Source organism: Anguilla rostrata, chromosome 12 (genome assembly GCF_018555375.3).
Source record: "Anguilla rostrata isolate EN2019 chromosome 12, ASM1855537v3, whole genome shotgun sequence".
NCBI lineage: Eukaryota > Metazoa > Chordata > Actinopteri > Anguilliformes > Anguillidae > Anguilla > Anguilla rostrata.
Genome location: NC_057944.1, coordinates 23,814,197 through 23,837,315, shown reverse-complemented (window position 1 = coordinate 23,837,315; position 23,119 = coordinate 23,814,197). Strand labels below are relative to the sequence as shown.

General features: G+C 47.4%; 1 protein-coding gene across 2 annotated transcripts in view; it reads right to left on the bottom strand.

Annotated features, from left to right (window-relative positions):
• Positions 1-19,087, bottom strand: part of LOC135235582 (galactosylgalactosylxylosylprotein 3-beta-glucuronosyltransferase 1) — a 67,454-nt gene extending 48,367 nt beyond the window's left edge. For both annotated transcript variants that reach the window (XM_064301169.1, XM_064301170.1), the window contains exon 1: positions 18,512-19,087. The gene's annotated coding sequence lies outside the window, so the exon portion shown is untranslated. The remainder of the gene's footprint in view (positions 1-18,511) is intronic.
• Between the last annotated feature and the right edge of the window lie 4,032 nt (positions 19,088-23,119).

Genomic DNA, 23,119 nt, shown 5'->3' with positions numbered 1-23,119 from the left:
CTGTTATTTTGGCTGATCACTGGCACTATGTCATGAACACAATTTTTCCTGCTGTTTTTCTCATTTGGTTTGTTGGTCATTCTCATGGCCTTTCAGGACAAAAAGGCGATTCATTAAAAAAAAGAATCAGTAATGTCCCTGTCTCACTCAGACACTGGTTGCACTGTATGAAAAACTCCACCAAAGTAAGGTGTCACGGTTTCTGTGCAGGTAGATCATTTTTCTGTGCCTGCACCGGCTCAGTGGTTAGCATTCCGATTAGCCACTCGGCTAATCGTTATTTTGGGGTGTGGGGACGATTAGTTCGAGCTTGCAGATTAGCCACTCGGCTAATCGTTATTTTTGGTTCCTGTGGGAGGATTGTTCCTGCTTGAACATTCCATGCATTCCTGCAGGGTTACCTCTGATCGGTTTCACCTGTGGGTTGCTCACATCTTCCGCTGATTACCAGCCACACCTGTGGCTGGGTATTTAAAGCGTCAGTAGGCAGTGGAACGGTGCTTGAGTGTAACGTGTTTTACTCTAGCCAGTTCCCTGGCGTATTTCTGAGCAAGGTGTAAGGAATATAAGAACAAAGAAATTTAAAAAGAGTTCTGACTTCAGTTTGTTAGTTTTTTCTTTTGAGAAAAAGGTATTAGGACGGTATAGGTCCAGATTCTGAGGCTGGCGGTTTTAAGGGGTTATTGTGTCACCGTTGGGGCACAAACCTTTCTGCCCCTTACTAACTAGTTTCCCCCCTGGTTTTAGTGGGCCTCAGATCGTCTTTTGTTTGTTTTTTTTGAAAAGACATTTTCTTTTTCTCTGCTTCGGGTCGAAGTCGTTTTTTCTTCTTTTCTTTTCCCTGTTCCTTTATTTTCTTTATATACTCCTTCTTCCTCAGTTACCCGTTTAGGGGTTTATTCATTTTTTGGGATACGTCCCTTAGGAGTATAGCACCCCCTTCTCATTTCGTCTCTCACGAGACTCAGTGGTTACTGGAGTGCCCCTTTGGTAACTTATAGATCCCCTGTTTGGTCGCGTCTGGTCTTCACACTTCCCCTCCCTCACATAAGGATAATACGTTCACTTTTCCACAAGATGAAAAAGAATGAAACAGACATAAAATGTTTGTATAAATTATGTATAAAACATGGGCAGCTGCTGCTCTTGAACACAAACCATATTTGCATATGTAACCCTTCTGTAAGGTGAGAAAACCTTATTTTTCTCACGTTAAACAAGGGTCTTAATGCTTCGTTCCAAACCCACTGCATGGCCTGCCCTTACGCTAAGATCAGCAGTGCTGCTTCGGCATGCCCAGTAATCTCATTAGGACAAAACACTGCCTCTGTGAGAAGCTTTTACACAACTAATTTGTGAGCTATTGACTCAAAAAGAAAATCGATAGCTAAAATCGAAGACACGCTAGTTGCAGACGTCATTCAGCTACTTTTCACCACAGCCTTCCAGGGGACTATTAAATTAAATGCTTACCTAAGCAATAGTCCCCTACATGTCACAATGCCTCTGACATCCACAAAAGATATATGTTTGTGGTGCTGTCTGTTAAGATCTTGTTTGTAATATGTATTTTGGTGTGTGGGTACTGGCTGTGCCCTGCTGGGGACTAAACTGTGGTTTCCGATGCCACAGTGCATGGACCTTTCCACATCAACACCTTTTGACAAGGCCCCAGAGCACCACTGCAAAACAAAAATGATGAATTGCTTTACTATTATGGGCATGAAGTATATGGTGAAAATACAAATATTTATGTCATATAATAAAAAATGTTACTGATTTTGCTTGCTAGTTCCATTATACTGTGCTTGATGGTGAACGACAGCCCTACAATTGTCATTGGGAGTGTGGATTTGGAAAAAACACAGATTTTTTTTTTTCACGTAGTGTTCATATGTGCATAATTTTGTAGGGAAAAAAACAAAGAAAGGAAATGCTGTTTTTCCTTCTGAAAGTCAAATGATAATTTGTTTTCTTTACCTGGAGCATTTTTTTTTTATTTTTTTTAAGAATTGACAATCCATAACGTTCCTGTCTGCTGAACCAGTCACACGTTGTAGGGATTGTCAATCCTGCAAAAAGAACGTGATCTAAGAACAAAACAAATGTTCAGCGATCTTTGCTTCACATTAAGAAACTTAGGTGTTGCAAATGGTCATTGCATGAATGGCTACTGTTGACATACTAGCTGCTAGCACGTTGGCTGTGCATTGAATGTTCCCTTCAGATTGAAAGTATACTTCTGTAGCATTCGGTCAGCTGGAGAACGAATTGGTCTCGGCTGCGCCGGCTGGCGGAGAGAGCACACGCACCTGGGTTGCGTTAGCTAATCAGCCCAAGTGCTTAAAGGGGTGCTGCTCTCCACAGTTTGGGGCCTAGACCGGGAGCGAGTTTCTTTATTTAAGTTTTGTTTCTTTTAAAAAAAGATGGGGAACAGTGAACCCCCACTGAAAAGTCAGAGGAGTTGGTCTGCTGGGAAGCAGTCCAGCTACAGTGCGGGGAACTGAAATAATTGTCAACCTGTTTCAATTTATTTTGTCTTCGTTATTTTAGCTTGTTGTTTTATTTTATTGTTTTTGCCTGGAACCCGTGAGGGGGGAGGATGAAGGTGTCCGTTTGTGTGGGCGCGCACTCTCTCACACCAATCGTGTTCCCCGGCACTGCCGCGTCTCCCTCCCAGGGGTGTCACGCTGGCGTGTGACAGCTTTGTCAATTTGTTGTAGATACCTGTTTTTTATTTATTTATTTATTATTTTTTACAATTTCCCATGTTTTACTACAATATGGCTGGTGAAGGCGTATTAAAATGTAAATATTAATTGTGTAAAAACGACTGGTACGAAATAACTGACAGGCTATGTATTTTCTATTTGCCATTTGTTTTTTCTTTACAACTACTTGCTCATCTTGAGTGCATGCAGTACAGTTGTGTTTTAAGTGGTCTGTCTTTATGAAGCGCCATAGATTATTTCCATCACAGCACCTCTCACACAATGACTGTGGCTACAAAATTTCAAACTATTTGATAGACGTCATAGAGAAAGCTGAAGTATGCTCAGAACTGCAATTAACCACAGGCTGCAGATCCACCCAGAATGTGAAATCTATGATGCTAGGATTCACCCATGTCCCTATGATACAGAAAATTGGTGGGATGCCATAGGTTGGGACATTATCATGTAACTGTCACTGACTACACTGACAATCACTGGAATTATGAAGAGCACTTTCCTTATGGTTAAGCTAATTTTAGTTAAAAAAAAAAAAAAAAATGTATTTAGTTTTTACACATTAAGAGTCCAGGAAGACTATTCCAATTATAGAGATGATGTAAATGTCATTACTCTGGCAGGTAAATGAAAGGGAAATCAAAGGGATGCATAATTCCAGCATTGTCAGAAAGTGCCCCGGTCAGAACAGAATTCTCAATGTGCAACAAAATATATACGCTAAAAACTGCATCCACCCCCTCCTGGAGTGATCGATCCAGTCTCACAACATATTTAATGCCTAGGAAAAAAACTAAATGTTGCATTCAGAAATCCATATGCATTTCTATGTCGTGCAGTTGCCCCTTATTCGTATCTTCTGGTTGTGGCTTTGGTGCAGTTCTATTGATCCTGCCGTTCCCCTGTCCTTATTTCATCTACAGCATGAGACTTGTTATTCCTGCATCTGTTCAGTGGAACTGCGCGTGGAGCTGCATGCAGACAGTTCCGTCAATGTGTGTCGCGCATGGCGCATGTGGGAACGCATGCAGACAGAATGCAGCTTCCCAGTTTGCCACCTTTTCCACCACTGCCTTAAATGTTGATGCATGATTCCAGTCCTCCTTCACCAGTTCTTTAGCGGTTTTGTGACCGGGCGGGGCTCTCTCCCCATCTCCCTCCCTCCCGCCTTTCATCCATCCATCGGTGCTGAAAGATCCGACAGCCTATTGCAGTCACGCGTGAAAAGTCATCTGTTTAATCTGTACGGGTAAAAATATGGAAGTGCGTCTGTCTCAAATACATGGACAGGTTCATGAGAGTGTGAAAAATCCCCCCAACCCTCCCGTCCCGCCTGGCGGTGTGGAATTTCAGCAGTCCAGGTTTCCAATATCTCTTGCCATAAGCCGGATATCATAACCTGCAGCGGTAATGGGTAATTCCTCCAGCTGTATCCTCACAAAAAAATTCATCTGACTGATAACAATAAAACAATGAGATCTTGTCACCGGCTTACAGCACTGATATGAGCAAATGAGACTGGTATGGATTTCAGTAATTGGCTGGATATTGGTGTTCTTCTCTGAACAGGCAGAGAAATCGAGCACTGCGAGTCTTTCCGCTTCCTGTGTTGGCTCCACATCGCTTTCAGCTGATTCACACATTGTCTCATTGATGTGTTTTAAGATTCTGTTCGCCTCCAGACCAATCAACTGTCAGTAAATTTAACTGATGTAGAATAATGTTGTGTAGGCGAGGCTCTGATTGATGTTGAGGATTGACGCTAACTCAACCATTGACACTTACTGTAACGCTGGGCGGAAGGGGAGGAGGGGGGTGATTATTCAAGGCATAAAAGTCACCCCTCCAGATGACACGGGGAAGTGCTGCACATTGGTGTGTCATTTATGAATCTCTCTTCCCCTCCCTTCCTACTTTCTATCACGTATCCTTCTGTCTCTCTTCCCTCTCTCGCCTCCCCCTCTTCCCCTCGCCTGTGGGGCTGTTGATCACACGCAGCTGTTAGGCCCTCTAAACTGCCGCAGCTCGAGTCCAAGGCTTTCCAGATGTCACGCAGTGTGCCAGGCCTTCCTGCGGCCCCCCGGCTAATAGGGATGTGTGCGCACGTGCCACAACTCAAGCCCTATCCTCTCTGCGACCCCGTGAATCACCCTCTGCACCATTTAGCCCCGAGCGAAGAAAGTACAAACCCAGGCTTCCCATTTGAGCCTACCTCTGAAAGTCTATTTCTGTCTCGCGTTCTTTCTCTCTCCCCCTCTATCTCTATCTTTCAATGTGTAATTACTTTCCATCTGGGTATTGTGGCGTAAATCAAACTCCAATATGTGTGTTCACACTGGCGCTAAGAATGAGCTGACAGTAAAATAATCAGAATATATTTCTCCTCTCAATCTGTGGCGTGCCATGGCGGGCACAAAGCGGTGATATCTTTAGGCAGGTGTGGGCAGATTTACACTCCAGTGCCCGATGCACAGCACAGGGCCTTAATCAAGCTGAAGCTGGGTGTTAGAACGGTTTACTCATTCACACAAGAAGAGTGTCTGTAACCGCTTCAGTGGTTTGCTTAATCGACTGCCGATTATGTCTGCTTGTCACAAAAAAAACATTTAAATCAATGTTTAGAAGATGTTCATAAATGTTTATGGATAGTGTCTGAATGATTACAAATTAGATTAATTGACCCAATGTAATTATCATAGGAATACGTGTCTGTGTTAGAGTAGAAGCACTAAGTGCATCTGTTTTTCTTATTTTGTTTACATCCACGTGTTCACGAGTGCTTACTGCTTATAAATACTTCATAAGCACTGGTTCAGATGCTTATAGATTAGCTGTAAGATGTCATACGGCAGAGCTGAAGTGAAGTGTTAGTAGTGCTGTTCCCGGCTTTGGCTTGCAGGGTGTGAGAACACTGATCACTTGAATTACAGCATCTCACTGTGAGACACTGTGGAGGATCCCTGACCCCTCGTCCAACCCTGGCTCTTTCTGTCAAGTGCCTCGTTATAGTAAGATTGCATTGTTTATATCCCCCGCAGAGAGAGACAGAGCGGGAGGGAGGGAGGATCCTGCGGACAGTTAGTTGATTACCGTTCCCTGTCGATTGCAGTTAAAGCATCATTCACCCTTCCCCGTTCCACTCCGGAGCCAGACCACAAGAGCCCTGGGATTTCCAAAAGAAAACATCCACTGATGGAATGAGGGCTACTGTGTACCACTGCAGGGAGAAAGCATCAATTGTCTCCAGCAGTGTTAGATGTTTTCCTTTCATATCAGAGCGATAAGAGACCGTGAAAAAAAGAAGCATTATGATTTACACAAGATTTCATCCTGTGGGCCTGTGCTGGCTAATTTGAGAAAATTAGCAGGGTGACAAAAAGGTCCCAGCGTTCCATTTCTCTAGTACTGTTAGCCAGTCCCGCTGCTAGCGATAACACTACTGTATCATTGTAACTGACCCGCCTGTCAAGTCAGTGCTTTTGATAATTGTCTGGAGAAATTGGTGGGAGAGATCTGATCCCTGGCTTCTGTTAGCCCTCAGGTGGCTTTGCTAATCGAAAGGAGCCGCGAACCCCAATCAGAGATTTGTGATAGTACCTGCTGTGTCAGAGAAAGAATTGTAAAAAAGGGAAAAGTAAAAAAGTGAGCTGGACATTAAGTCCCCTGCCCAGCTCTTGTTCCTCTTCCTGCAGAGCTGCGCAGTGCAGCGTGACTCTGGCCGAGGACAGATTAGCATCTTGCGCGCTAGCGGGCCAGCTTATCCTCTTGAAGGTGGTGCTCTCCAGCGGGGACTGTTTAATTGGTTAAGCAGCGAGTCAGGGAGTCAGCTCGCGGCTCTGGAACAGCCTGCCGCTCCAGCCCAACGTTCCAGCCACACGCTCCAGCCCGGCGCTCATTAACTGCAGGGCCAGTGGCTCGTGATGCCGGGGCTTAGTCAGGGACTCAGCCCGACGCTCATTATCTGCAGGGCCAGTGGCTCGTGATTCTGGGGCTTAGTCAGGGACTCAGCCCGACGCTCATTAACTGCAGGGCCAGTGGCTCGTGATGCCGGGGCTTAGTCAGGGACTCAGCCCGACGCTCATTAACTGCAGGGCCAGTGGCTCGTGATTCTGGGGCTTAGTCAGGGACTCAGCCCGACGCTCATTAACTGCAGGGCCAGTGGCTCGTGATTCTGGGGCTTAGTCAGGGACTCAGCCCGACGCTCATTAACTGCAGGGCCAGTGGCTCGTGATGCCGGGGCTTAGTCAGGGACTCAGCCCGACGCTCATTAACTGCAGGGCCAGTGGCTCGTGATGCCGGGGCTTAGTCAGGGACTCAGCCCGACGCTCATTAACTGCAGGGAAAGCGGCTTGTGGTGTTTGTAAAGTGAGGAACTGTAAATATGTGAGAATTCATGGGGGGTTGCACCATAGGGGCCTTTTGAGGTTAAACCCCTCCCCTCCTCCCTCCCCACTGTGCATTATTAAAACTATGTCCATGTCACTGCCATGCTTCAGCCCCTGCCAGGTTCAGTTTTGCCCGTTGTTTAACTCTGCGTTTAACTCTGCGTTTAACTCTGCGTTTAACTCGTTAGCTCGCGCAGCTCTAATCAGTTACATGCCTCCTCTTTGGAGCCCTCGCCCCAACCGCATTCACCAGCTTTCTCTTTTCCACCTCTACCATGGCAGGCCTGGCCCTGCTCCAAAGCCATCATTCTTTAATGACCTTAAGTAATGAGATGTTTATGCTGCCTATGAATATTTATTGCTGGGTCTGACACATATGCATGTTATCATGGTGACCCCTGAAACCACCACAACTCCTTAATGCAGTGCACTGAAACCATCCTGAGTCTGTAATGCAGTGTTCTGAAATAACCTCAACTCTGCAATGCAGTGTACTGAAGCCACCTAAACTCCATAATGCAACATGCTGAAAACACCCTGACTCTGTAATGCAACGTGCGACCTGGCCGATCCCACACTTTCTTTTCTGAGTGCAACACGGCAGCCAGTGAGTCCGGACGTCTGCATAAGGACAAGCTGTGGTGACGTCGGGCAGTGTTGTTGTGAAGAACCGGATGAATTATTATTAGAGTCATGCAGATTCAAGTGCATGAGTAGGACAATGCAGTCATACCCTTGAAAAGGAGTACTTGAACCAAATTGCTTCTGTAAATGCCCAGCTGTTTCAGAAGGCGGGCATGCGAGTCATTCCAGGCGAGAGCATTAACATGCACTCAGCGCATAAACAGTGGCGTGAAATGCGTGCCTCAGTGGTGACTCTGGCACGGCTGGTGGCAGTGTCACACTGGCAAATCGAAACAGAAAGTTGCATTACAAAAGCAGAGGCGTCTTGTCACACCGCGACACAGAAATCGATACCTGAAGTGAATGGGGAGACTGGGGTGAATTTTCTGAAGTACATGCATTTTTCAAATAAGCCTTGGTGGTGGGTGGGGTGGGGGATGGGGGATGGGGGATGGTAGGGTGTATGACTGATAGAGGTCGAGGGAGGACAAGGCAAGACGGCTTGACCGATGTGCACACTTGGGGTGGGGTGGGGTGGGGTAGAAGGGAGGGAGAAAAAGAAGCTTGATCATCTTTCTGTCTGCTGCACTCACAAACAAACAACACAGAAGAGTTTACTTTCCCAGCTTGTGTCTCTTCACTGTTTTGGATTGAGCGAGCAGGCTTCGAATCTGTCCTAACGACCACCTTCACCAAACCCTCACGCTGACCTGAACTTGGCATGACTTCGCTCCTACGGTGTGTTCCAAATGTGACCCCACAGGCAGTCACGGGAATTAGCTGCGCTCCTGCTACATTCAATAACTGTAGTCGCTTTGTCAACACGTTTTGCCAGCGTAGCCTCATCTCCAACCAGCCATGACTCCTGTAATCTAGTTTAATTTGTTTTCCGTAATGCTATCACAGTTGCAACATGTTCGCGATGAGTAAATTGCTCCCGTGTTTAATAAAAGCTTTTGTTGGATTCGCATGTCAATTCCCGACGGAATACCAGGCTCAGACTGAGGCCCTGACATCAGTCGCAGGATTTGGTGGGTGATCTTCTCCCAAGCCCCAAGTGGCCTGAATACCTGTGCAATCACCCTGTAGCCACAGAGGGAGGTGCAGACTAATGATCCTGTACACATTGTTACATTGTTTACACTGGAACCGAATAATAGCTGTCAAAGTTAAGGACACATGTTGAGTGCGTCCAAAGTCTATGTATACCTCTGTAATTCTCCTGGCATTAGGGCCACCTGTAAAGTGATATCATTTTCAGGAAAATGTAGAACGAGCACAATTAACACAATCAAGTCTCAGGCTGACAAAAACACCATGACAGCATCGGTACAGGATGGATGGTTGTGGCGAATAAGCAAGCTTTTCTATTCCAAGTGGGATGAATCGGCCCCAGGACTGGTAATTGTCAGGAGGCTTGGGTCAAGTTTCTGATACAATCCCTTTAACGGGTCCGCTCAGCCTGCCCTGGGCTTGTTATGAGGAGTGAAAGTGGGGCTGAGCTGCCGTTGTTCAAATTAGCATAACGGGCTGCGCCGCCAGCCTTCACCAAGCTCTGCGGTGGGAATGCGAGCCTGGGCTAGGCTTCGCGCAGAGCGATTTATGAGAAAGCTGTCCTCGTTTTTCTCGCGGCTGTATCGGAAGAGGGGCTGTCATACTCGGAGAGCCTTCTGTGCTGCTGTTCCGCAGAATGAGACCACGAATGCTGTCTAGTTAAATGTGTAGTATATATGAGCAGAACTAATATCTTTCCCCTCAGGGTACTGCATTAGCCGTGTCTCACTATCTGTCTATTTGTCGGCCCTTCTTTACACATTAAAGGGCTGCACTGATGGTTTTTACCATCACCCCAGACTGAGAGTGAGATTGATTTAAAGAGATGAGAACCTCTGATCCATACTTGCTTCTCATTGGTTAAACAACTTGGTGACCGTCAATCTTCATGCACACAAGTACACGCTTCAAAACTATGCACAACATGCGCTTTGAATGCGCACTTCATGCACAATGGAAAAAAAACATAAACTCATATGAACAACAAGTCTTTTCTACACAACGATTGACAGTAATGGCACCAAGCTTCCAGTTTTTGTAGAGTACCATTAAAGCTCATCTCGCAAAGTTAAAACAGCCATATTTGACAGCACAGGAGTGATAAGCTTATTAACAGAAGCAAAACAGCACTAAAGCTGGCTGGCTAGCCTATTCTGCTCATTAAGAACATGAAAATATGAATCATTCCTCTATTTTACAAACATACTGAAAGAAAGAGGATGTCGCTCTTGAGCTGTTTGTTGCAGAGATGCAAGCGACAAACTAGAAGCTTTGCTTTATGCCATTATTGTCAATCGTTGTTAACAGCTGGCTGAAGTGTCGCTCCCCCTTGTTCTGTGATCGCAAGGACTTCGGCAATTTGCTTTCCTGTGGGAAATGATGAATTATCTTTTATTGTTGCCGTATGGTGCTGTTGGCTAGTTATTTTAGCCACCGGGCTCTGTCTGGTTGAGGCTTAAAATCTGGCTAGAGCTGGTTGGGCGCCTTTGGTTTGGGCTGTAAAGACATCAGGCTTAGGTAGCCTTGGGCCTCATTTCAAGCCCAATGCAGACCTCTAGTCTGGAGGATCTAGTCTGGTGTGTAGAGAAGCATTTCTAATTATTATTTGACTCAGGTTTTATCACAAGTAATCAGAAGTTTCACCACCTGCCTGCATCACTGATTTTTCCATAAGAACTTGGGGGAACTATAACAGTTTAATAAAAGACAGCTGGACAACAGGAAATATGAAAATGAATGCAGCATACCTGTCTATTTCTTGATTGGACTATGTATTTTGGGGGCATTTCATATCCAAACAGCTTTTCAAGTGTGATAAATGCAACTTTAATGCAATGACTGATTGCTTAATCAGTTGAAGGAAAATCATTCTTTAAGACCATGGGTGTATAATTAGATTATTAATCTGCAGCTGCTGCATTCCAAAATGCTGCTGAAATGCAAATTGACAGGAAAAGAAGTGATGCAGCTTGCTGACATTCATGCACATATAAGACTGCAATGCCAACCAATGGCAGAAACACTTCTCTGCAATGCCCACTGCCCTGCAGGCCCTGCCCAGAGCCCTGCATGGCCCTTGGTGTGCTGCTCAGATTTTTGGCCAATGTGGATCACTTCCTCTGTTTCATTGTGCTCTGCTAAGAAAAGCCTTACAGGAGCTCTGCAGGTTTTTACTTGCTTAACTAATTTGATGTGTGTCACTTGATTGGCAGTTGTATTGTTGTGTAACTTTCAGTTTTATGTCAAGTAAAACACAAAGTTACTCTTGTAAAAGAGATTTCGATTTCAGTGGGGTATTCCTGGTTAAATTATACAAAATATCTGCACTGCTACCACCCTCTGATTTGCTGATCTGAGGCCAGTTTAAAAAGTGCAGGGTGGGATTCATCACACTTTGTTCTGCTGATTTAAGGTCAGTTTAAAAAGTGCAGGGTGGGATTCACCACCCTCTGTGCTGCTGAATATACTTTATGAGTGCTGTAACTGCATGGTTAGGTCTATGAATTTTCACTGAAATTCTTATTACTGCCATTACAAAAAATATTTTTTTCTTTATTTTGAACCATCCTGTTTAAAAGTTAAATAACAGATTTCATCTGATCATATGGAAGTTATGGAACAGCATAATATCACATTAAGGACCAGCATAGTATAGCATTAAGCATCTCTTGCCACGTTATTTGAACCTTATTAATTGAGCATGTTCTGTTTCTCCCAACCAAGTCTGACCAACTCAAAATGCAATTCATCCACCTTTTCATAGCAAAGGGGAGCTTAGTGATTTAATTCAAGGTTCAGGTCGGCTGTCCGCTGGTCTTTTTGGCGGTTAATTAAAGCCTTGAGCAAGAGAGAGTGAACGCAGTGCTGGTACTGACAGCTGGAGCAGCCTCCTCCATTTTTTATTCCTTTTGACACAAAATCAATGCGCAAAATTATTTGCTTCTTAAAATTCATTTCATTATTTTTTTCTTTTTCTGCAGTGTGATGGACCAAGTCTCAAATATTCACACGTATAAGCCATCAGAGTGTTCTGCAATCTGACAGACAAATAAATGCATACACTCCAAAACAAATAGATGAAGAAATGTATGAATAACTAATGCAACTGGACCAATGTTCTTCACTGCCCATCACTCATGCCCGAGTCTGATACTGCGTGGATTAAATTAACTGCAAGGATTCGCCAAAGTGTCGAAACACCCCCCCCCACCCCCTCACTGCCCACTCAGATTAAAGAAATACATGTGTTTTCCCTGACTAATTAGTGTTAATGCAGCGTGCTATTGTATTCTCTTCACAGCGGCTGAGTCCTCGCAGTTAATTTAATCGACGCAGGGGTGCATTGGCGTGGTGGAGAAGAAAACGAAAAATAACTTTGGAACCGATGACTTCACGGCTCGGGGGACTCTCCCTTCTCAGTTGGCAGGAGCTCCGGGATAAAAGCCCTTTGAGGATTCCCAACCTAATGCTGTGTGGGCTCCTGGTTAAATGCATTGGTCTCCTGTATTACAACATTATTAATTTTCTTGGCAGATACCCTGAGCCAGGGTGTTATGCAGAGTTATACAGATGGATATATTCTGAAGCTACTCAGTACTGAAGTACGCTACTTGAGGGTATGGACCTTTTTAAAGAGGGGTGTTACGGAGAGAAGGTATATTCAGGTTGCTGAGTTGTGGAGTCACTGACTGCGAAACTTTGCTGATGGCTAGTTGTTAAAATGAGCATAAGATGCCTTCCTTTTGAGACCTGATGCCCAAACAGTGTGTGAAATTCAGTTTGAGGCATCAGACCCCGTTCTGAACCAATCCCATTTCATGCTGCGTGGTTGTGTTTACTACAGGGAAAAATATATAGACTCAGTGTGCCTTGAATGAAATGCAACTGGTATAATGCATGCAAAGGAGATTAGTGAACCTGATTGGTTTCAGATATAACCATGCATTAAATATACACAAAAAGCAGTTTTTTGAGAGTGGGGAAGAGTTTATATAAAATTTCATATCAAACTGGTACCACATTAGCATCCGTGACGACCGTTTTACAGGCAACGGCAGTGCAAAGATGTGTCAGAGCTGTCTATGCGTCAACAGGCCTTCATACACAGGGCTTTATATACAAGGGAACACAAAGGGTGACGTTATTGGTCCATGTCATACTCAAAGTGTTACTGTGTGAAAACATCACAAGCATCACAGGCACAAACATCCTGGTCCTTCATCCCACCTGCTGTGGTTATGATACCATTTAATTTACGGTCTTCAGGAAGATTATGCAAAGTAACATACAGTGACAGCGGTTGTTCTTGGGAATACGGACAAAGTCTCATAATTGGAAGCACTTCATCACCAGGGGAGCAATTAGATGCCGTGATATAACAAGGAACTCGGCTGCTGGAAAGGAACGTGGGCGGTGAATGTGGCCAAATGCTAAGGGAGGATTATTCCGGCAAAATCGTTCAGTCTTCTGATCAATCGGCTGGCTCACCCAGCTGCCAGCTGTCTGAACCTGGAAACGGAGCGACTGCTTGACGATGCACCAGTGGAAAATTTCAGGATGAGGGTCTGGAAGAAGTCTGCAGTTGAAGCAAATCATCTTTCCCATCTCCTCCTGGCATCATGCTCTCTGCTGGCTCCCCCATGACACAGATTAAAGTATCCTTAACCTGCAGTCGCAACAAGATCTGCAATGGGACCACGAGCTCTGTGAGTCTCTCGAGGCAGCTGTCCTGGAAGCCCCTCCCTTAGCGACCGTTGCTTTTACGCGGGAAGCTGGAGGGGAACGCAGGCGTCCAAGCTGCACACTGCATCGCCTGAGGAAGTTAAAAATGGTTGGCGAGAGATATTTAAGGATCTTGCGGAGTGGGGCTTGGATGGAATGTAAATGAAGCTCGGGGAAATGCAGCCTCAGAGCTTCTCTTCTGCTCCGGGCTGCTCTTCTACTTTGACCTGCTCTTCTGCTCTGAGCTCCTCTTCTGCTCTGGGCTGCTCTTCTACTTTGAGCTGCTCTTCTGCTCCGAGCTCCTCTTCTGCTCCAAGCTGCTCATCTGCTTGGAGCTGCTCTTCTGCTCTGAGCTGCTCATCTTCGTGTGCTTGAACAAACATGTCGGGGGCATTCGCTGAAATGGTCTGTCGCAGCGCCTTTAGGGCCTGACTCGTGGGAGTCTGTATGTATTCTATGGACCCAGGCCTTTTATTAATGAATCACTGGCCACTAAGAATAAGTACCCTAAGCATATTTCCTTACTTTGTTGTGGCATCCCAGATCAGGACGTCCCAAATCAGGATAGAGGTGGAGTTGGTTAGCACCCTCGTCATGTGAACATCTCCCCAATGAAGGAAATATGAGAAACTCACAATGCCATAGTGAGGAAGACCAGTTGACAGATGGCAGGGCCCTGTGTATGTGTGTGTGTGTACGTGTATGCATGTGTACAATACACGTATACAACTGCTCACTCATTCTCACAGTGCAGCCAGAGTTGTTAAATAGCAGGACACATGACACTTTTCAGCCAGCTGTCACTCTCGCTCCCCCCCCCCCCCCCCCGTCACTCACACACTCATGTTATCACCCCAGGGCACTCAGTAGCACCACTACAAATCAGTTTAATGAGACACTACAGGTAGTGAATATGTGCCAGAACCATTCGTACGCTACAAACACGCGCAACTGTGAGTAGATATCATTTTTCCCACCTTGGTGAACATTACACCCAGCGGCAACGGTCAGAAGCCCCTCAGAGCCTCTGGGGGTCACAGAGAAGTCAAAGCAAGGGATCACTGGAATCTATCTGCACCATAACCGAGACATCACACCATTGAGTGTCCTGGGGTGGATAGCGCTACAAGGCCTAGTACTGCTAATGAGCATTAAACTCCCAGTTCTGGGCGTGATAGTTGGTATGCAGTGCTATTACACCCCCATCCCCCCCTTGCCCCTACCCCATCTCAAATAAAATAATTATCTCAGATAAGATTATTGAAGCCTTCGCTATGCACATTGGTTCATAACTATCACAGAGAGTTGCCTCGATATCAACAGTATTTGCGGTCGGGTACAATTCCATTTTGATTTCGTCAATCAGGAAATGAATCGAAACTCTATTCCATGAACTGAAAAAAAAGAAAGAAATGCTTCAAGAACATTCTGGCCATTTTTCATTTTTCAATTCAGGAAATTAATTTCAATTCATTTCCTAAATGAACTGAGTTGATATGGATTTGCAGCCCCAGTGGTATTCTGTTTCCTACCGATGCTCAGAATGGGGAAAGAGGAAATGCCCTGCAGTGCTCTGGGTGGGGCAAGCTGGTGGGGATGCATCAGTGGATTATCCCTGTAATGCCTTGTCTAAAGATACACCTTGTTGTTAAATCTTGAAGCCTACTTAACTAACAACTCGACCAGTAAAAAAAAAAAAGAAGTGAACTGTGCTTTCAGTGAAGAAAATAATAATAAATATGTGTTGCTATTATTGTCCTAATAATAAAAAAGAAACTTAGCATTATTCTTGCTGTGCCATATAAAGGGTTAATGTAACGCAGAGTGCCAAGAAGATAATGACAGCATCTCTCAGGGAACAATAGAGTGGTTAATGTTCACAGTGGAAGGCTGAAGAGGGGATGGCGAATGGAGGCTGAGCTGCCAGCAGGCCACCACGCCAGGCGGTCTAATGGCGCACGCAACGGGAGAGCGTGCAATACACCGGGATCTGCGCCATTTCAAAATTTACACACGCGTGTGAAATCAGCATTTGCATTTTTCTATTTCACATGTAATACGGCTTGCTGCTCGCGATTCGTACTGTGCACGGTTCATAGCTCTGAGCCCCTTTTAAAGCAACCACCAATTTGATTGTAGCGCATTGGTTTCTTTATTTGGAAGGTATGTTGTATTTTAAAAAGCATTTTAGTTTGGTAATTTTTGCCAAACCCTGGTAGACACATCTAGACTTGCCGGAGCTGGTGCCAGGGTTCGCCGTCGAGAGAAGGAACATTCCGTCCCCCCAGTGGAGGGCCGGCTGCAGCGGAGAGCCGTTGGGTCCGAGCCCCTAAACGCCACCGCAGCAAAAGGCAAATGGGCAGGCTGGCACACCGTCCGTGCTGAGCTAACAGTTCCCCCCTCGCTCCCACACCCCCCAGGCTCCCTGCAGGACGTCTCTCGAAAGCGCTCGGCTGCGTGACCTGCGTTTCTGCGACGCCGCCTCCGTAACTCTACACCCAAACGCGCGCGTCTGTTCCCTCGCAGGCCTTCAGCGGACGCGCGCGGGTCATCGCCGCTGCGCGCCGCGTGTCGGAGAGCCGCGCTCCGCGTCTCGCGGGCGCTCGGGGGGAGGATGAGAAGCTCGTGCGGCTGATTGCCGCGGGGGCACCCTCGCCGAAACGGGGGCGCGGGACGCGTTCGGGACCCTGGCGTTGCGTCGGAATGGGGAAACGGGCTGAGCTCAGCTGTCGGCTGCTGACGGAACGGGGGGTTGGTCCGCTCCGTGAAGCTGAAATCTCAGGCGCTTTCCACCAGAGAGCGGGGAGCGGCGATTTTACGAGCTGGACCCTGACATGCGAGCACGTGTGTGTTTGCGTGAGAGCGTGTGAGAGAGAGGGAGAGAATGTCTTTGTGTGCTTGTATGTGAGAGAGCACCTGTTTATCTGCATGCATTTTTTTTCTTTGTGTGTGCGCATGAGAGTTTTTGTACTTGTGTGGGAGTTTGAGCAAAAATGAGAAATAATGTTTTTTGCGCGTGTGTGTGTGTGCCTGTGTGTCTGTGAGCATGTACTGGAGAGAAAGAGTTAGAGAGAGTAAATGTCAGATAAGAAGAACTGCCACACTACTGTTTGTATTTAACATTTAATTAGTACCCTCATTCAAATTAGTTTTTTTTTTTTTTTTTTAGATCGGTTTCTGAGAAAATGTGACCTATGAAAAACAGCGTTAGCTTGCCTGCAACATTTCCCTCTAATTAAAAGTTAATATTAGCCTGCCTGCCTTCAGCTGGACGTTAGCCCCTGCTCACTGTCTGGTTACCGCTAATGCTACCCTCCAGGAGTGGGAGCATGTTGTGTCAGTGGCACATTTTGGTGTTCACATGAAGCCGGGCCTGCGTCCATCCCCAGCCCGGCTAACAGCAGCCAGCGCAAGCTGCATTTGCCCCAGAGGATGAGTGGTGGCTTGGCTAATAGCTTAAGAACAGAGCCGAGAGGGTGAGTCAAAGCTTTAGTTTAACGATGCATATGTTTCGGTATCAAAATCAGTGGCAGCCAGCATTTGGAAATACACCAGTGTTGAAAAGAAAGGGTAGGACTAGGGTGATGTGTGTGGGAGCGGGGGTTCGGGTAGGGCTATGAGAAGGGTTAGGGTTAGGGCTAACAGGGTCACGGTGTGGAGAAGAGGGTGATGACCTGCTGGTTAATCCTGCCGCTTGTTCCTCAGGCATTAGCGTACTGCGCCCTGGAGTTGTCCACTCTCATTTGGCCATGCTTTGCTGGGGCTATTGTTTCCCATGGCAACCATAAAGGCAATTTTCTTGGATCAGGCGAAAAAGAGTGGGCATGTGTATCTGTGTGTTTGTGTATGTATGGTGTGAACATGTCTGTGTGTATTCTGCAAGTCTTCTTTCATATGTATGCGTGAGTGTGTGTGATTATTTAAAGGGGTGGAACACACACATTGTGTTGCAAATTCTTATGAAATGTGCTCTATTGATTGATATATTTTAGTATACAGTCTCCAGACATTTCCAGCAGGGATGCCCAATGCCATGTGGCCCAATGCCAACGGCAACGTCTCTGAGCTGTTTGGCAAACGCCAGCACTACCTGGGCAAAACGGGGGTAAGGCTGCCTCTGCCCTTCCGCTAGCTCTCCGGTAGCACTTCTCTGGAAACTCTGGAGAACTTCTGGGGAAATGAATCCTCTCTTACCCTCAGCTGACACCAACAACACCCTCAGGGTCCAAGGTTACGCACAGCTAACCTGCGGTCATGTGCGCGTGCCCCCTATGCACTCCCTGCTCATACGCACTCTCTGTCCATACACACCCCCTGTCCATATGTACCCTCTGTCCATACACACTCCCTGTCCCTACACACCTCCTGTCCATACACACTCCCTGTCCCTACACACCCCCTGTCCCTACACACCCCCTATCCCTACGCACAGATCAGAAACACCGGTAAGTGGGACGGAATAAAGTGGCTGCTTAGTGAGTGCACATGCACAAGCACACACACGTATACTATCTCTCACTCTCTCAAAAAGTACGTGCACCGACACACACAAACAAACGAACACAAATGCTCTCGCTCCCTCTGCTTTTCCAGAACCCTCCACTGCTGCCATCTGCGGAGAGCGCCCTTTCCAGGGGGCAAAGCCAGACGCCGGACGGCTCTCTCCTCGCCCCCCCTCCCCCCGGCCCCTCGCCGCCGGCTGCGATCACGGCACCCGGGCCCCGCCGAGCGCGAACAATGCCGCTACTCAGAGACGAGGAGGCAGAGCAGGGCTGGGGGACGCAGCCCGCTCCCCGCCGCTCGCTCTGTGATCCGCGCTCCCCATGAATACAGATCGGCTCTCCCGCGTGCAGCTCCACGCTCGCGTGCATCCTCCTCTACCTCTCCTTCAACGCGAGACACAGCAAGCGTGCACGCACGACCGCGCGACAGGGACGGGGTGCAGGAGACAGCGAGGGAAGACAGGGGGGGGGGGGAGCCATCTGCATATTTATTTACCTTAGACGGAGACTTCTGATGGACTGCTATTCCCACCGCATGCCAAGCGACGGACTCCCATTCAGTGCCAAAAAAAAGGGCTTTTGTCTCTGGTTGTTTCCCCCGCCTGGTTTCTGTGGTGCTGAGACATAGACGTTTCTCTCAGAGCATCCCTTTAGCTTATCCCACAGCGGCCGCTGACTCCCCGATTATAATCGCCAAACAAAAAGAGAAAAAAAAAGAAAAAAATAAGAAGGTGGAGGGAGTGAAGAGGGTGGGGGGCATAAGAAATCAGGAGCAGAGAAAAATCGCCCCCCGGCGTATGTCTCTCTCTCTCTTTCTCTCTCTCTCTCTCTCTCTCTCGACTCCTCGCGCTTACACGCGAGCAGGAACCCACACACACATGGACAAGGAGGTCAGTGAGAAATGGCACTGTCTTTAATTCTGCTCTCTCTCTCTCTCTCTGTCTCTCTCTCTCTCTCTCTCTCTCTCCTCTGAAACCCTACTTTGGCTGCTGAACTGAAGCAGGCTGTCGTAACAGGGGAGCGGAGCTCCAAGCGTGGAGAGACATCTGTGAACGTGTTTATACGAGGTCTAAAGTAGCCTCTTAGTGGAGGGAGAGACCACCCCCCCTTATAGAGATGGGCTTGCTAATGGCATGCACCATTAATGCTCAGAGCAGGGTGGGCAGCTAGGAGAGGGAGAGGAGGAGGAGGAGAGGGAGATGCACAAAGAGAAGCGGGGCAGAGAGAAAAAGAGAGATGGAGATAAAGGGGCAGAGAGATGTGCGTGCTCTCTCCTTTTTACCCGCCTCCTTTTCTCTCTCTCTCTCTCAGTCTCTCTTACTCTCACAAAAGGGGAAAGAGGTCCCCTTTCTGCTGGTGGTACGCGCCGTTTCTCCGTGAATGATCCGGCTAGTCGCTCAGCTATTCCGTCGCGGCAATTCTTTTCTAAAAGCAATCTGATTTTGAGCATTAGTGGACGCGGTTCAATTAAACACGAGTCACCCTTAACCCTGCTCCCGTACCCCCCTGTGCGTGCCTTCCGGGTTAAATGGGCTCGAAATCTGCATGTTAGGGGATGAGGTAGCAAGAACCGGCAGGCGGGTCGGCAAAATTACTGGGAGATATTAAAAGTTGGGAGAGGGTAGTTCAGAAGATTCTCTGCTGAGACATCGTTGTTTGGCTGCCTGGATTACTGCTTCATTATATGTCCATTTATTAATTTGTTTATTTATCTATTTTAGGCATATTTTGTTATAACTGACAGAAAATTCAGTTTTAGATGCCAGATAACTGAAAATGATTCAGGCTATGCGAATCCCGACATGCACGCACACAAACATGCAGGCATGGACACAAACACACGCATACATACACTCATGCTCTCACTCACACACAAACCCATACAAATACATACATACATATACACTCACACTCACACACACACACACACACAGAAAAAGCAGAAGCACACACACACACACACACAGGCCAGCGCAAGCTGCATTTGCCCCAGAGGATGAGTGGTGGCTTGGCTAATAGCTTAAGAACAGAGCCGAGAGGGTGAGTCAAAGCTTTAGTTTAACGATGCATATGTTTCGGTATCAAAATCAGTGGCAGCCAGCATTTGGAAATACACCAGTGTTGAAAAGAAAGGGTAGGACTAGGGTGATGTGTGTGGGAGCGGGGGTTCGGGTAGGGCTATGAGAAGGGTTAGGGTTAGGGCTAACAGGGTCACGGTGTGGAGAAGAGGGTGATGACCTGCTGGTTAATCCTGCCGCTTGTTCCTCAGGCATTAGCGTACTGCGCCCTGGAGTTGTCCACTCTCATTTGGCCATGCTTTGCTGGGGCTATTGTTTCCCATGGCAACCATAAAGGCAATTTTCTTGGATCAGGCGAAAAAGAGTGGGCATGTGTATCTGTGTGTTTGTGTATGTATGTGTGTGAACATGTCTGTGTGTATTCTGCAAGTCTTCTTTCATATGTATGTGTGAGTGTGTGTGATTATTTAAAGGGTTGGAACACACACATTGTGTTGCAAATTTTTATGAAATGCTCTATTGATTGATATATTTTAGTATACAGTCTCCAGACATTTCCAGCAGGGATGCCCAATGCCATGTGGCACCTGAACGGCAACGTCTCTGAGCTGTTTGGCAAACGCCAGCACTACCTGGGCAAAACGGGGGTCAGGCTGCCTCTGCCCTTCTGCTAGCTCTCCGGTAGCACTTCTCTGGAAACTCTGGAGAACTTCTGGGGAAATGAATCCTCTCTTACCCTCAGCTGACACCAACAACACACTCAGGGTCCAAGGTTACGCACAGCTAACCTGCGGTCATGTGCGCGTGCCCCCTATGCACTCCCTGTTCATACGCACTCTCTGTCCATACACACCCCCTGTCCATATGTACCCTCTGTCCATACACACTCCCTGTCCCTACACACCCCCTGTCCCTACACACCCCCTGTCCCTACACACCCCCTATCCCTACGCACAGATCAGAAACACCGGTAAGTGGGACGGAATAAAGTGGCTTCTTAGTGAGTGCACATGCACAAGCACACACACGTAGACTATCTCTCACTCGCTCCCTCTCTCAAAAAGTATGTGCACCGACACACACAAACAAACGAACAAAAATGCTCTCGCTCCCTCTGCTTTTCCAGAACCCTCCACTGCTGCCATCTGCGGAGAGCGCCCTTTCCAGGGGGCAAAGCCAGACGCCGGACGGCTCTCTCCTCGCCCCCCCTCCCCCCGGCCCCTCGCCGCCGGCTGCGATCACGGCACCCGGGCCCCGCCGAGCGCGAACAATGCCGCTACTCAGAGACGAGGAGGCAGAGCAGGGCTGGGGGACGCAGCCCGCTCCCCGCCGCTCGCTCTGTGATCCGCGCTCCCCATGAATACAGATCGGCTCTCCCGCGTGCAGCTCCACGCTCGCGTGCATCCTCCTCTACCTCTCCTTCAACGCGAGACACAGCAAGCGTGCACGCACGACCGCGCGACAGGGACGGGGTGCAGGAGACAGCGAGGGAAGACAGGGGGGGGGGGGAGCCATCTGCATATTTATTTACCTTAGACGGAGACTTCTGATGGACTGCTATTCCCACCGCATGCCAAGCGACGGACTCCCATTCAGTGCCAAAAAAAAGGGCTTTTGTCTCTGGTTGTTTCCCCCGCCTGGTTTCTGTGGTGCTGAGACATAGACGTTTCTCTCAGAGCATCCCTTTAGCTTATCCCACAGCGGCCGCTGACTCCCCGATTATAATCGCCAAACAAAAAGAGAAAAAAAAAAGAAAAAAATAAGAAGGTGGAGGGAGTGAAGAGGGTGGGGGGCATAAGAAATCAGGAGCAGTGAAAAATCGCCCCCCGGCGTATGTCTCTCTCTCTCTCTCTTTCTCTCTCTCTCTCTCTCGACTCCTCGCGCTTACACGCGAGCAGAAACCCACACACACATGGACAAGGAGGTCAGTGAGAAATGGCACTGTCTTTAATTCTGCTCTCTCTCTCTCTCTCTCTCTGTCTCTCTCTCTCTCTCTCTCTCTCTCTCCTCTGAAACCCTACTTTGGCTGCTGAACTGAACCAGGCTGTCGTAACAGGGGAGCGGAGCTCCAAGCGTGGAGAGACATCTGTGAACGTGTTTATACGAGGTCTAAAGTAGCCTCTTAGTGGAGGGAGAGACCACCCCCCCTTATAGAGATGGGCTTGCTAATGGCATGCACCATTAATGCTCAGAGCAGGGTGGGCAGCTAGGAGAGGGAGAGGAGGAGGAGGAGAGGGAGATGCACAAAGAGAAGCGGGGCAGAGAGAAAAAGAGAGATGGAGATAAAGGGGCAGAGAGATGTGCGTGCTCTCTCCTTTTTACCCGCCTCCTTTTCTCTCTCTCTCTCTCAGTCTCTCTTACTCTCACAAAAGGGGAAAGAGGTCCCCTTTCTGCTGGTGGTACGCGCCGTTTCTTCGTGAATGATCCGGCTAGTCGCTCAGCTATTCCGTCGCGGCGATTCTTTTCTAAAAGCAATCTGATTTTGAGCATTAGTGGACGCGGTTCAATTAAACACGAGTCACCCTTAACCCCGCTCCCGCACCCCCCTGTGCGTGCCTTCCGGGTTAAATGGGCTCGAAATCTGCATGTTAGGGGATGAGGTAGCAAAAACCGGCAGGCGGGTCGGCAAAATTACTGGGAGATATTAAAAGTTGGGAGAGGGTAGTTCAGAAGATTCTCTGCTGAGACATCGTTGTTTGGCTGCCTGGATTACTGCTTCATTATATGTCCATTTATTAATTTGTTTATTTATCTATTTTAGGCATATTTTGTTATAACTGACAGAAAATTCAGTTTTAGATGCCAGATAACTGAAAATGATTCAGGCTATGCGAATCCCGACATGCACGCACACAAACATGCAGGCATGGACACAAACACACGCATACATACACTCATGCTCTCACTCACACACAAACCCATACAAATACATACATACATATACACTCACACTCACACTCACACACACACACACACACACACACACACAGAAAAAGCAGAAGCACACACACACACACACATTCTCCCACACACACACAGGCATGAAAGAACACATGGCTGAGCGGGAACATGCGGTATAATTGCAG